The sequence below is a fragment of the Alligator mississippiensis genome, chromosome 5 (genome assembly GCF_030867095.1).
Source record: "Alligator mississippiensis isolate rAllMis1 chromosome 5, rAllMis1, whole genome shotgun sequence".
NCBI classification, from domain to species: domain Eukaryota; kingdom Metazoa; phylum Chordata; order Crocodylia; family Alligatoridae; genus Alligator; species Alligator mississippiensis.
The window spans coordinates 30497484-30511003 of record NC_081828.1 but is presented as its reverse complement, the minus strand read 5'-3'; the positions used below and the strand labels follow the sequence as shown (position 1 = coordinate 30511003).

Sequence of the window (13520 nt, the reverse complement as noted above, 5' to 3'; positions counted from 1 at the left end):
TGCCTGAGAGCTTTCATAGTGCAAAAGTTTTTATAATTTATTTGGAAAAAAGTTTAAAATGTAATTTGATAGTAAAAGACCCCATTTTAATACAGAATTTGTGTCTATTGCAATATATTATATTTGATCAGGTATAGCATTTAAGTCTAGATCTTTAAATGGATTTTATTGTACATTTATGTATTAAGACTTTTCATGAGTTTCTGAATTATAGTGTCAGAATGCTTTTAGAGGAAAGATTGTTGGTGAGTAAATATAATGTCTTACAAAAACAAAAATATCAATTTACTTTAGATAGATTTGTTTTCACGTGTCATAGGAATTAATATAGTATGGGATCAATGTTTCACATAGAATATTTAAACAAAAATGCTGTACCCACGGTATCTGGGTTGCCTGTTCTCCTCTGAACATCTTCATTTTCAAACTTGTCAGGGAGATCTGGGTATAGGGGAACAGGCACAGTAACCTGCACCCTATATCTACTCTGTTGTGCTGGTATAAAGCACCTCTTTCATTCCAGAGACAGTTTGTTCCTGAATAACCTAATTTCCAGCAGAGAGAAGAGTTCAGTTTAGGTATAAACTCCAAATTATTCTGGTCCTTTTAAGTTTTCCAAACTGGGATGTGGACTCTTCTCCCACTGTAGCAGTCAATGGCAAAACTCTTGACTGCAGTGGCAGGAGGATTGAGCATTTTCCCTTTCATTACATTTCTTTCAATCCCTCCACATTATATTTTTATCTTCTTTTCCCATTATCTTCTTTTCACATTATCTGTGTGCGTGCATGTGTGCGTGCGTGCATGCGTGTGTTTGTTTAATCAGTTTTCTTTCTAGTTGATTAATTTTGTAAATCCTCTACTTTAAGCATAACTTCTCCTGCATCTGCTTCAAAAGGATATGATAAAAGGGTTGATACAATGTGTCCGAATCTAGGAATGTTAAGGTGGTGTGTTTCACATAAGGGGCTTTTTTACTCCGTATGTAACATAATGTCATTATCAAGTAAGATAAAAAATTATTTGCACACCTTGTTCAGTTGTACTGGTTTCTCTAGATACATTGCTGATATCTTTAAACACTTCTGGTTATCTGGTGAATGTGTATGTGTGTAGTGGGTCCCACACCTACCCATATGCCTGCTAATAGGTCCAATGGTTGGTGTGACTGCAGACAGAATAATAGAGGTTCTAACCCTCTGTACTAAAAGGCATGATCCTGATCTCCTGGAGATCAGTGGGGGAAGATTCTGTTAATTCAAGATCAAGCCCAGGATGCTTACTGCTTTTAATTGTCGTTTGTGCTTTTACAGCAGTCATGTAGCTCCAATGCAAGTATTACCCCAGTGGCTGTCAGCAGTTCTCAGTAAATGGGAGCAGGTCTGTGTGAGATGGGGATAAACAGAGATCTGTACAGATTAACTTTTCTTTTGACGTGGAACTGCTATGAGGTCTTGTGCAGAAAGGGAACAGGGCGTGTTTCAGCTGGCTCTGTGTCAGGAGGTGCCTCAAGTGCAGCTGTTTTCTTACTGCCCTCTGTACTCCTCTACTACGTGCCCACATTTAACCACTCCTTCATGTCAGGTGACCTTATAGTGTCTTCAGTGCCTGTTGTATTAAATGACAAATACAAATTCTATTTTTTTTTTTCATTTTGCAGGTCTTGAAATAAATGAAGGCAGCTCCTGGTCTGACTCTTCATCGATACATTTTGTGCTTGTTTAATTTTCCATAAAAATATTGTGTGCTCATAAAAAATATCAACAGCTGTGCCATACTAGAGCCTGACTAGGTCTTTTGCTACATTAAGCTAGGGTAGTATGTAGCAGCACTGCTACTCACCCTTCCCTCCAGCACAGGAATCCACTTCATGCTGGTGTCATACCTCATTTCTTTTTCCTTAAAGGTGTCCTTGTGTCTGCTTCCCTTTAGCAGGCACACTTATCTCCAAACATGAAAGTTTTTGCATTGGCTGCAGTGGTGCTTTGAAAAAAGCATTCACTCTACCCAAAAGATTAGGATCAAGGACACTTCTGGAATAGGGAGATGGTGAACAGAAACTCAACAGTTGAAAAGAGTGTTTGAAATTGGGACTGACGATATAATCCTGTCATCTCTTTGGCTTGGGTAAAGCACGCCTGAGAGACCTCTCTATTGTAATCTAGTACTTATTAACTAACACACTATTCAATGGACATGGTAAAATCTTGGGTCCAATAAAGTCAGTTAACTTCCTCTGCTCAGGATTTCTTCCTGAGTATGGACCACAATGGTAATAAATAAAGATGAATTTGTAACTGTCATTGCAGAGGCTAGTTCAGATAATCTAAAAATTACAGTTTTTGTGACATTGGGAATATCTGAACCCCTTTGTTGGATACTGAAAAACCAATTTTCAGCATGCGTTAATACTGACTTAATATCTGAAATATAAGTTCCCTATGTAAATATTAACTATTTTGTTTAAACATTAAAGGTCTTTTTTATCCAGAATGTTAAATTAGCATTTATACTGAAAAAAGTCCAAAATTTGAAGAAAGTGCCTTGATATATTAGGTAATAGCTGAAGTTCTCCCACCCTGGATTAATTATAATTAGGAGAGATGCATGTACAGTTGGAATGTCATTCATTTCCTTGGGCTTTAGTGGATTTTAGCTGTAACTGCTGCATCAGTCCAATTTTCTGCATAACTTACCTTAACAGGGTTTCACAAGCTGATCTATACTGATTTGTCACATTTTCCCACTGTATACCTTACAAAAGATCTCATGGTGAAGCAGAAGTAAGCTCATGGTCCCACAAGATGTGGCCATAATATAGATCAATATAATGGAGTATGATGAAACTAAGGAAACTGACCTTTATATGAACTAACTGCTGGTATTCTTGAAATTTGAACTAGCGCTTTAGTTCTGGTAAGACTGCAAAAGAGCTAATAATCTGCAATGCTGACAAAAAAGAATTCACTATAAAATAAATGCCCGTCTGCCTGCCTGACCATCAAAATTAAAGCAGGGAACTAATTTATTGCCACCTGTCCCAGAGACAAATATGTAAGATAAATGTGCACCGTGCGATCCAGGATGACATCTGGGGGAGCATTTATTGTCTGTCAAAGTTATTGAGAAAAGAGCAACTATGCCAGTTGTTGCCCTAATTCTTTTTAAGTATGTAAGCAATTTACAATGAAAAGCATTAAAAATGGTGTGTGTTTTTGGAGTGATTTGTGTCCATTAGGTATTTTAAGATAGATAAATAAAACTCTGGGTTTTTTTTCCTTGTGCTGCTTCTGTTTTCCGCCCCCATTGCTCTTTAATTATAAGAGTTTGGCTTTTTTTTCTTTTTTTGAGAAGGCCAACCATGAAACCTGTCACTTGGGGAACTCTTTAGAGCTTTCTCCTTGATGTCACAGCAGGGGTGTCTTGTAAGGAGAGGTCCAGAGGTGGGACCTCACTTCTCTTTTTAAAAATTATACCCATCATGGGCTATTATAGATCCTGATCTTTACTTTTCTATAGGTGGGAATCAAGCCACAATTAAGGATAATTGCTATGTAATAAGTCTTCATGTACTGTGTTTTATTATGCATCTCTTTGCATGTTTGACATAGGATATTTGGGTGCATCCTTTTAGATTTGTGTAGAGATTTTCGTACGGACAATGATTCCATTCATATGGTCAAGTAGGGAAAGACTTACAGGTGTTCAGTTCCCGTGAATATTTAGCAGCCCACAGATTTGACACCTAAAATCAGTGACAGTGTTAGCCTATTATTTTTTCCAAATATTTAGTTACTAATGTTTGTATTTTATGCTTATTTGGCTTCTTTCAGAGATAGTTACACATACAAAACTGAGATAACTATGAACACCCACATGATAAAAAAAATGTAGTAATGAACAGTAGGTTCAAGAGTTAACTAAAAGTTGAGGCACATGAGTGTAGTCTGTCCTAGAGGTGTTGCTTTTGGCTGGGAAAGGTTACATGCATATGCATTTGGAAAATGTTTCTTTATAACCAGGGGAGTTAGAGACTTAATTTCTTAGGAATAGGGAATCTGTCACAATGAAGAACGGCAGACATTTCACCGATTTCATACTTTACTGTAATTATTACTACAGGAGCATCCAGGGGACTCAAATCAGTCAAGGTTCTACATTTTGCTAGGTGCTATTAAAATGTTGAGGAACCAGTCTGATCCAGACAGCTGGCGAACTGAGTATAGGATGAACACAACTAGGTACAACAAACTTTTCAGTTTGGATTACCTATGATTTTCTGAAAATAATATCACACTCAATACTACTTCTAGTTTCCTTGTTTTACTCATTATTTTCCCCAAGTATTAACAGCTTGTGTGCCTGTTATGTAAAGATTTTTATTTGTAATATATATTTTTAAAATAGTATATTGCTTTTCTGTTCAATTTGATAAAAAATGTCAAGGCAGGATTATCTAAATTAATCAATTTCTTTTCCATTGACAATAACAAAAAACTTGAAATATAGCTTGTTTAAAGAAACTGTGATCATAAATATTTACTTGGAGATATCCATTATGCAGGCTGCATTGTTTCTTCACAGGACTTATAAACTACTGTATAGAGAGAGGTTCAGTATGGGAAAGAACTGTACTATTTCTTGTCATTCTCTCACAGGTCAATGAATGAGAGAGAAGGAAAAATGAATTTAAACTGTTCCTTTTCCTGGCAGGTTTTCTTATGGGAGGTTATAGTAGAGTGAATATGTATTTCTTTATCAGTCTATCTGTAACAGGGCACCACCCCCAGGGTGGTTGCAAGCCCCTGGAGGTCCCTAAAATCCTTCTTTTCCTTATTCACTCTGGGAACAGCCTTCCCTTCACTCAGCCACCAAGTCTTGATGTTCCTTCTGGTTCTCAAGGGGAGGCTTCCCCAGGGCTTCCCAGGTCTGGTCTTACTCCAAGGAACACCTGGAGATGTGGATCTCTTGCCTTAAGAGCTAATTACCTGGCTCCCCACCCTGCCTACGCCATGACCCATGCCTCACAGATTTCAAATCTCCAGTCAGGTGGGACCCTTGTCCTGGCATCTCCAGGCCACTCCAGGCCTTTCTTTTCTCTTTTTGTTGGGGTTTTAGCCTTCCCAGTTTCTTCCCCTCTACTCTGGCTGGTCTTGTAGCCCAGGCCCACTGCTTTAAGCCTGGCTTCTGGGCCCCAGCTCACACTCTGCTTTGAATCTGCCCCAGCAGGGCTCAAGACAAGCATGTACCCCTGGGGATACTATTGGAACATCCAAAAACTGCCCCTCACAGTTCCAGGACAAAGCACTGGTTTAAATTGCAGTAGAAACACTAAGCCCCTGGGCTATAATATAAGAAGAAAAATAGGGGCTGCGTGCTTGTTTACCAAGTGTCACAGCACTGCTCAATCAATAACTGATCTTAGGAGTACCCAAAACAGGATCTATCTCCTCAAGTCTCCTGCCATGTCTTGATGTTATCAGAATTTTTAAGGAGGGGTTTAGTGGTGTAAATAAATGCATCCCCACTGGGGTTATTCATGGTTTGGATGCAGCTGACCTTGGGACTCTGCCTCCCCTACACCCCATCCACATGCCAACCGTAGGTGCTGAGGCTTTATGATCTATTGCAGCAGCATGAGCATTTTTGGGTCTACTCCTCAGTCATCAACCTATGTCCCATCTTCTGATGCTTCAGTGGGTTTCTGTCAGATTCAGTTAAGTTTACATAACACCCCTCCACCACTTGCTTCTTTCCCGCTCTCTAGGCGCTATGCCCAAAGCTGGTCCTCACTAAATGGACCATGAAGACACTGGCACAACAGGCCTCTCAGACTCATCAAAGAAAATAAAGAAGAAAACCTCCACTACGGAGGAACTATCTATGAAGGGGCTCAGCAAACCCCTTTGGATTTATATTCCTTATCTCCCCTCCTTCAGGAGATAGCCCTGTTGTCCTGTGGGGCCAGGCCAACTCTTATGATCTCAAAATTATGCTGTTAGATGGGAGAGTGTGACACAATTGCACATATACAAACACACAATTAGGTGAATACACACACACACACACATGCATACTAGGTGTAAACACATACTAGGCACATACAGACCCAGGATTACCAGTCTAAGCACATGCACACCTATCACCAATTCAAGCACATACACGCTCTATGCACCAAAAATTAGACAAAATCAGTTGCCAATACCCACACACCTAATACACATACATGGATTACTAATTTGTATATCACGCACACAATTATATATATGTATGCCAGTTCTCACACACACCACACACCTACACATATACACAGGTGAGTTCCTAACTTGGGTGGTGTGGTATGTGAGTACTTGCGGTACCTAGGGTGCTCGGTGACTATGGGAGGGGAAGTCAAGGGTCAAAGATTTCCGGAAGGAGGGAGATGGATGAAGTTAAGATGAGAAGGGGGAAAAATAAGAGTGAAAGTGCCAGGAGTGAAAGTTGCTGGGGCTGGTATTAGAACTGGAAGGCTGGAGGGGAGCTGGGGTTACTTGAGGTTAGTTGATGTTAACTGATTAAAGAAAAATGCCCAAAGCCAGCAGAGCAGAGGAGCAATGCCAGGAAGAAGCCGGTACAGAGGCTGGGGCCACAGCCAGAGCTACAGGGGAACCAAAAGGTACTGGAAGAGGGAAACTGGGGCTGCAGAGGGAACCGGGAGGCTGTGGGGGAGCTGGAGAAGGGATCTGGGTGCTGGGAGGAGCTAGGAGCTACAGCAGGGACTGTCGGGGAGCAACAAAAAGCTGCAGGGGTGCTGGGAGCTGGATTGGGGATCTGGTGGGCAGCTGGAGAGGCTGCAGGGAGTAGCGGTGGGCACCAGGAGCTGGAAAAGAGCTCCAGGTGCTGGGGAAAACTGCAGGGAAGAGGCTTCAGGTGCGGGGAGCTGCTGGAGGTGGTGGGGCAGAAACGAAAAGCTATCAATGGAGTGAGATACAGAGAGAGATTGTGGAGGCAGCAGGGCAGACACAGGAAATGGGAACAGAAGGAGACAGAGAGATCCGAGAGAGAAAGTGGAGGCAGCAGGGCAGAAACGGAAGGCTAGGAATAGAGTGAGACACAGAGAGAGATCGTGGAGGCAGCAGGGCAGAGACAGGAAGCAGGGGAACAGAGAAACACAGAGAGGGATCGCGGAGGCAGCAGGGCAGAGTTGGGAAGCAGGGGAAGAGAAAGAGAGATAGGAAAGATTGAGGAGAGAGGGCAGGAAGAGACCGGGATAAGGGAGAAGGCAAAGGCAGAGAGAGAGAGACACAGGAGGAAGATCAGAGGGTCAGAGAGCAGGAATTGGAGTAGGGCTGGGAGGTCAGCAAGACAAAACCCAACTCGGGTTCTAAATTAACAGTTTTATTAAACAAACAGTATGCTGTACAGCTCACAGAGTTATTGGTTCCTACACGCACACACATAAGCACTTGCATACATACCCGCATAATGGTAGCAGGGGAGAAAAAAGGCTTGGTGGAGAGATTGAAGTTGAAGTGTGCAGGGACAGAGTCCAGATCCTGTGTTTGGGGGAAGAAGGTGGGTGATAGCTACCTATCCTGGGCTGTGAGTTGATCCTCGATGGCCAGTCAGGGTCTTCTCCAGCAAGGTGTTGTCCAGAGGGGGTCACTGGCAGGGACTCTGGGTGGATAGGTGGTGTGGCGCAGTGCCGGTCCAGATGGAGAGGGCGTCCCAAGGAGGTCACACTCTACCACCCCTTTTATAGGGGTGGGCTACCTGTGTCTCCTATGGGAGGGGTATGTCCAGGCAAGGACAGTCCTGCTCTGATGCCTGAGCTGATCATTCAGTAGAGGCCTGCTACTATTGTATCTCAAGCACCCTCATTCATCCCCATTCATTCAGGAACCAATAAGACTGGTTAGACATGAGTCACAGTTACAACATAGGTTACACTCAGGCAGAGAACACAAGATGGAGGCTGACATACAAAATGGAAACTTGACATTACTTGACATTACTTTGCCGATACAGGCCTAAACCATACAATATTAATATGAAAAAATAAAAATCAATGAAAAAATGCTAGGAATACAATATAATACAATATAAAACAGTAAAACCAGTCCCCTCTCTTTAGCACTACTAGTACCTTTTAAATTTCCTGCGGTGGCACCTGTAGCTGATATCAGCTGGGCGCTACCTAGTTTGATTGACAGCAAGCTTAGAAACTGGCATGGCGGTGCCACATGTTGCCTCAGTCCCAGCTCTCCCTGCCCTCTAAGTAAGTGCTCTCTTTCTCCTGGGGCTCGCTGTTCAGCCCATTCGGGATCAGCCAGGGTTCCCGGGGTTTCTGGCCGCTGTGTACAGTCCCTACTGTCACACCAAGCATCTCTCTTTCTCTGGGTTGCTTGGTCTTGTCTCCTGGCCTGCAGAGTTGTTTTCTCTCAGCCTCCTTGGGCTTTCAGGAGCTCCACACTCTGCAGCTCTCAGAGCTGGCTGCCTCTCCCCAGATGGCTCAACCCCAGGGCTTATATAGTTCTGGCCTGCATCCTCTCTCAGTGGTATGATGCCCCCAGTCAGCTGACCTGCTTACAGTGCTGTCCTTTAACTGGTGCTCTGCCAGCTGGCTGTGCTCTAACAATTCTGCCCTTAAAGGGGGCGCACCGCTTTCTAGTAGCAGGGCCAGGGTTCCCTGTTACACCATCCATCTCCATATTAGACGTGTCAAAATGTGCTCTTTATCTACTATATATTCAGCCCAGGTGGTCATGCCAATAATTAAAGTTGCCTAAAAGTTCCCATTACAAGTGCCTGTCCTCACTTACAATTTCACTAAACTTTTAACTATTTTGAATTGAAAATTTCTATATCAAACAGATTTTTAATTCTTTTTTAGCAAAACTGATCAGCCATTTCAGAGAACATTAGAGAAACATGGAAAAAGAGGGCTGGAATGGATCTCAGGGGGTTATCTACTCCAGTCCTCTGCTTAAAGTAAAATCATCTATGTCTAAGCAATGTCAGCCAAGTATTTGTTTAATTTATACTTAACATTTCTAACAAAACAAACTCCACAATGTCTCTAGATAATCTGTTCCAGTGTTTTACCATCCTCATAGTTAGATAGTTCATTAATATCCAACTTAAATTTCCTTTGTTGCACTTTAAGGAAGGATTTGAAAAGTCTTCAAATATAGAAGGTGTTGCTCTGAAGAAAATATTCAATATGGCTTTGCAAAGCTTTGGCAGAGGTTCGGCCTGATTCAGCAGCCAAATCTCTGAATCCGAATTGAATCAGGAGACCCTTTAACCTCTCCAAATTGAATTGGAACCCTTTGAATCGATTTGGAGAAATTTGACAATTCAGACATAGACACAGCTTTAAAAAAATTTTCTACATACCTCAAGGTACCAGGCAGCTTGTGAGCACTGAGAGGGTGGGGCAGATGGAGCATCCCACAGGAGCATGGGGGGATCTGCTGCTGAGCACGTAGGGCCCCGCCCCCCCCCGCACTCCCGTGGGATGCTCCATCTGGCCCACTATCTCAATGTTCACAAGCCACCTAGCCACACCTGGTACCTCGAGGTATATAGAAAAAACATTTAAAGTTGCGTCTATGGCCGAATTGCTGATTCTCTGAATCAGCATCGAATCTGCAGATTTGGATTTGGCTGAAGCGAAATGGGACAGTGATCTGAATCAATGAACTGAATCACTATCCCCCGATTCAGGCCGAATCCAAATCTGAATCAAATATGGCCCGTTTCACACACCCCTAATATTCAATATGTCCTACCGCTAGAGGACAAGAAGTAACTATCTTAAATTAAACATTAAGGAAATATACATTGTTTTGTCTGTGCTAATATATAATAGACATGATGTGATGTGTGTGTATAATTATATGTATGTACACACATATATACACACGTATACAGAAATATGCATGCGTATATTTATTTCAGATAATATATATTACAATATAAAATATATTTATATTATATACATATTTTATATTACAATATATGTATACATATATTATATAATGTAAATATATGCATGCATATTTCTGTATATGTATGCATGTATATGTGTGCATCACATACATAGATATAAACACACACACACACACACATATAATAGGGCTGTGCAAAATTTTGCCAGCAGTTTCATTTCAATGCTGTTTTGACTCGTTTTGAGCTCGAAACAGTGAAATTAAAACAAAACAGAGAGCTTTGAAACAGCCTCAAAACGAAACAAGGCAAGTCAAAACGTTTCAAAATTTTTGAAATGTTTCGAGGCTCAAGCTGGGCTTGCCTGCTGGAAAACAGAATCCAAAGTGGGGAGGGGGAAAAGGGGGGAAGTGGGGGTGGAAGGACTGCCCTCATTATTGACTGTGTAGCTGACCAGTGACTGTCATCCTTTCCTGAGGTCCTTTCCAATCCCAGTGCTTTGGGGGAGGGATGGAAAAACTGCTTAAAAGGCAGCATTGTTTGCACTGCCCTGCTTTCTGCCTTGGTGTCAGTTGAGTGAGGGTACATCTTCACACACACACACTGTCACCCACCCATGTCATGGATTTTGCCTGTCAGCCACTAGAGGTGCAGGGCCCCAGAACCCAGAACCCCTGCACCTAGCTCCTTGACAGCTGGCAGGCTTTGTGGCCACAGCAGGGCCTAGCAGGCCTGCTGTTTTCACCCCACTATGCGCCAAGACAGACAGTCCCACAAGCATGCATGTCATGAGTTTTGCCTGCCAGCAAGCAGAGGTGCAGGGCCCCAAAACCCAGAATCCCCTGCACCTATCTCCTTGAAAGTTGGCAGGCTTCGTGGCCTGAGCAGGGGCCACCATCCCTACAGTTTTCAACCTGCTGCGCCTTAACATATATACAGTGTCAGCCATGTCACGAGTTTTGGTTGTCAGCAGCTTGAGGTGTAGTTTCCCCCAAACCTCTGCACCCATCTCCTTGAAACTTGGCAGGCTTTGTGGTCCCAGCAGGTTTTTACCCTGCTGTGGCTTAACACATAGATGTGACATGAGTTTTTTGCTTTCAAGACCTTGAGGTGCAGTTTCCCTGAAACCCCTGCACCTATCTCCTTGAAACTTGGTAGGCTTCATGCCTTCAGAGGGGGGCTACCATTTCTGCAAGTTTCATCCAAATCAGGCCAGAAATGACAGTTATAGGCTGTTTCAAGCTTTCCCATTATAGCCTATGGACAAAACGGAACAGCGGTTTTGCATCTAAATGAAATTCAAAACAAAACACTGCTCCGTCAAAACACAAGTCGAAACAGAGCCCTAATATATAACTGCTTCCTTAATTAGCTTGTATACCCCTAATTTGGAGGAAGATCTTGAAATTTGACATTGGGGATGGCATTTGGCTCTTCCTATTCTTATCGGGAAAAAAATCTTGGCACGTGCTCAGTTGATGTTTATTAGCTTGGCAATTAAATATATATATCTATATCTGTAGCTATATCTATATATAAAGATTGGGCCTGCTGCACTGACTATTTACTCTTTCTCAGGTCCTGTCTCCTTCTGGATGGAGTGATACCCTGACATAATGATGGAGCAGGACTTTTCCTTTCCAGCTGCTGATAGCTATTGTAGTGCTGAACACAAGTAAGCACAAACTGATTGTCTTTCCTGTGATCTCAGTGCTCCAGCTGCTAGAGGCCAGGCAGCATAGAGAAGAAAGCTTTCTGATTTGAATGTGGAAGTTAGGAGAGCCAGATGGGGTGGGAGGGAATGGAGAAAAGGAGTTGGATTAGGCAAAATGGGAGGAAATGGAGGAAATGCACAATCCCCTTTGTGCTTCTACATAATGACAAAGCCTTTAATTATGGCATCACATATTATTTTTTTCCACAAAACATCTGCCTCATTCAGTGTACAAAATGGCCTGCTCTTTGGATGAATCAGGGTTGTGGAGTGAGGGAGGGTATTGTTTACAGGATACTTGCATCAGCCCCTGAGAAGTTGGTGTTATCCAGTGAATAGGCAGGCAATTGTAGGTAGAGAATGGTGAGTCTCATAGTTAAGCCATGAGTGATGACCTGAAGAATTGACTTTTACCTTTGCTCATGCCACAAGACTCCTACATGATGTTAAGCAAGTCACTTATTTCAGTTGGGTCAATAATTATGTATTTCTCATTTTCTGGAGGCCCAGCATGGAACATTTGCGATCTGGAGGAGTGCTATCATTCAACCACAACTGAAGTCAAGGGCAGAGGTACTTTGTGCATATAAAATGTGTTATAAAATTGGGAAGTCTGAGAGTATAGACAAATGTGTAACCACTGTATTGATGGCAAAGGGTGCAGTTATAAGCTTTTGGGTACAAATATTATATCTGCATGATTTTATGGTGAAACAAGTGTAGAACTGCTACAACTTTAACCCTGTTTCATTCAGAGCCAAAGTTAGGACAATTTAGCTAAATTGTATAGCTGCAGGGTCTCTGGGAAATCACATCCCAGACATCTTGAGCTGAGCACCCCAGAAGAGCAGATACTTTTGACTTTCATCTCTCTGAGCCTCATCTTCCCTATTTTAAAATAAGGACAATATACTCACTCTAGTTGATGAAAAATTAAGGAATTAATGTTTGTAAAACAGATAGATACCATGGTGTTGATTTGTGAATATCCCACAAACGAATTAAAAATTCTGTCTTCAGAGCAGGTTCTAAATAAGCCAAGAGCTATACTCAAATAGTGAGGAGAAAATAAAATATCTGAATATCTGTTCTTTCCCTAAGTACCATGCATCTTATATACTGAATGAGGCCTGGGTCCTGTGAGGGGAAAAGGAATATGTGATTGTGAAATTAGACTGTATCATAAGGCATGTGCATTAGGAAACTGACTTAAAATTGGACGGGCAACCTTTGTACTGGCATTTCCTAGATTCAGAGTCCTTGACTTTGTAACATTACATTCTTTTACTATTGTTTTCTGTGAGCGTACATAAAGTTGATATATGTTCTTCAAAACCAAATAACCCATTGAAATGTACTCCAGGAAGCAAGTCCTTTCAGCAAGTTAGTTCAAACTGCTGGGTACTGAAACATCTCTTTAAAAGCCTGAACCAACTTATATTTCAGTGGAATCTGAAAAAAAGGGAAATTATACTTCACCAAACTCAGATTATTGCTGACATCTAATGCTGTTGGGTAAATGTTCATTTTTGAGCACAGGGATTTAGCTGCAGAGCTCCCATTAATACTTATGGTAGTCATCTGGCTAATCCCTGCACATCACACTGAAAATTTACACAAGTCCAAAACACACAAACCTGCAAGGTGATTTTTAGAGGGTGTGTGCTAGAAGCTGCCTTAGGATTTCTGATGATTCTCAGAGTAAAACTACATTTGAAAAAAGTAATATGAGGGCAGCATATGCTGAATTATGAGGGTGGCATATGCTGAATTAACTCTGCTGCTACTCTGCGTGCTCAGCCAAGATACTTTGTTTTTCAGGCATATCCCCCTCCTTTCTCTAACTTGTCCCTGTGAAACAGGTCTTCAAGACTGT

At 42.0% G+C, this 13520-nt stretch overlaps 1 long non-coding RNA gene across 1 annotated transcript in view; it reads left to right on the top strand.

Moving 5' to 3' along the window:
• Window positions 1-3278, top strand: part of LOC106739145 (uncharacterized) — a 141465-nt gene extending 138187 nt beyond the window's left edge. Inside the window, exon 5 of the long non-coding RNA XR_002087561.2 lies at window positions 1661-3278. This is a non-coding gene — a long non-coding RNA (uncharacterized LOC106739145). The remainder of the gene's footprint in view (window positions 1-1660) is intronic.
• The last annotated feature ends 10242 nt before the right edge of the window (window positions 3279-13520 follow it).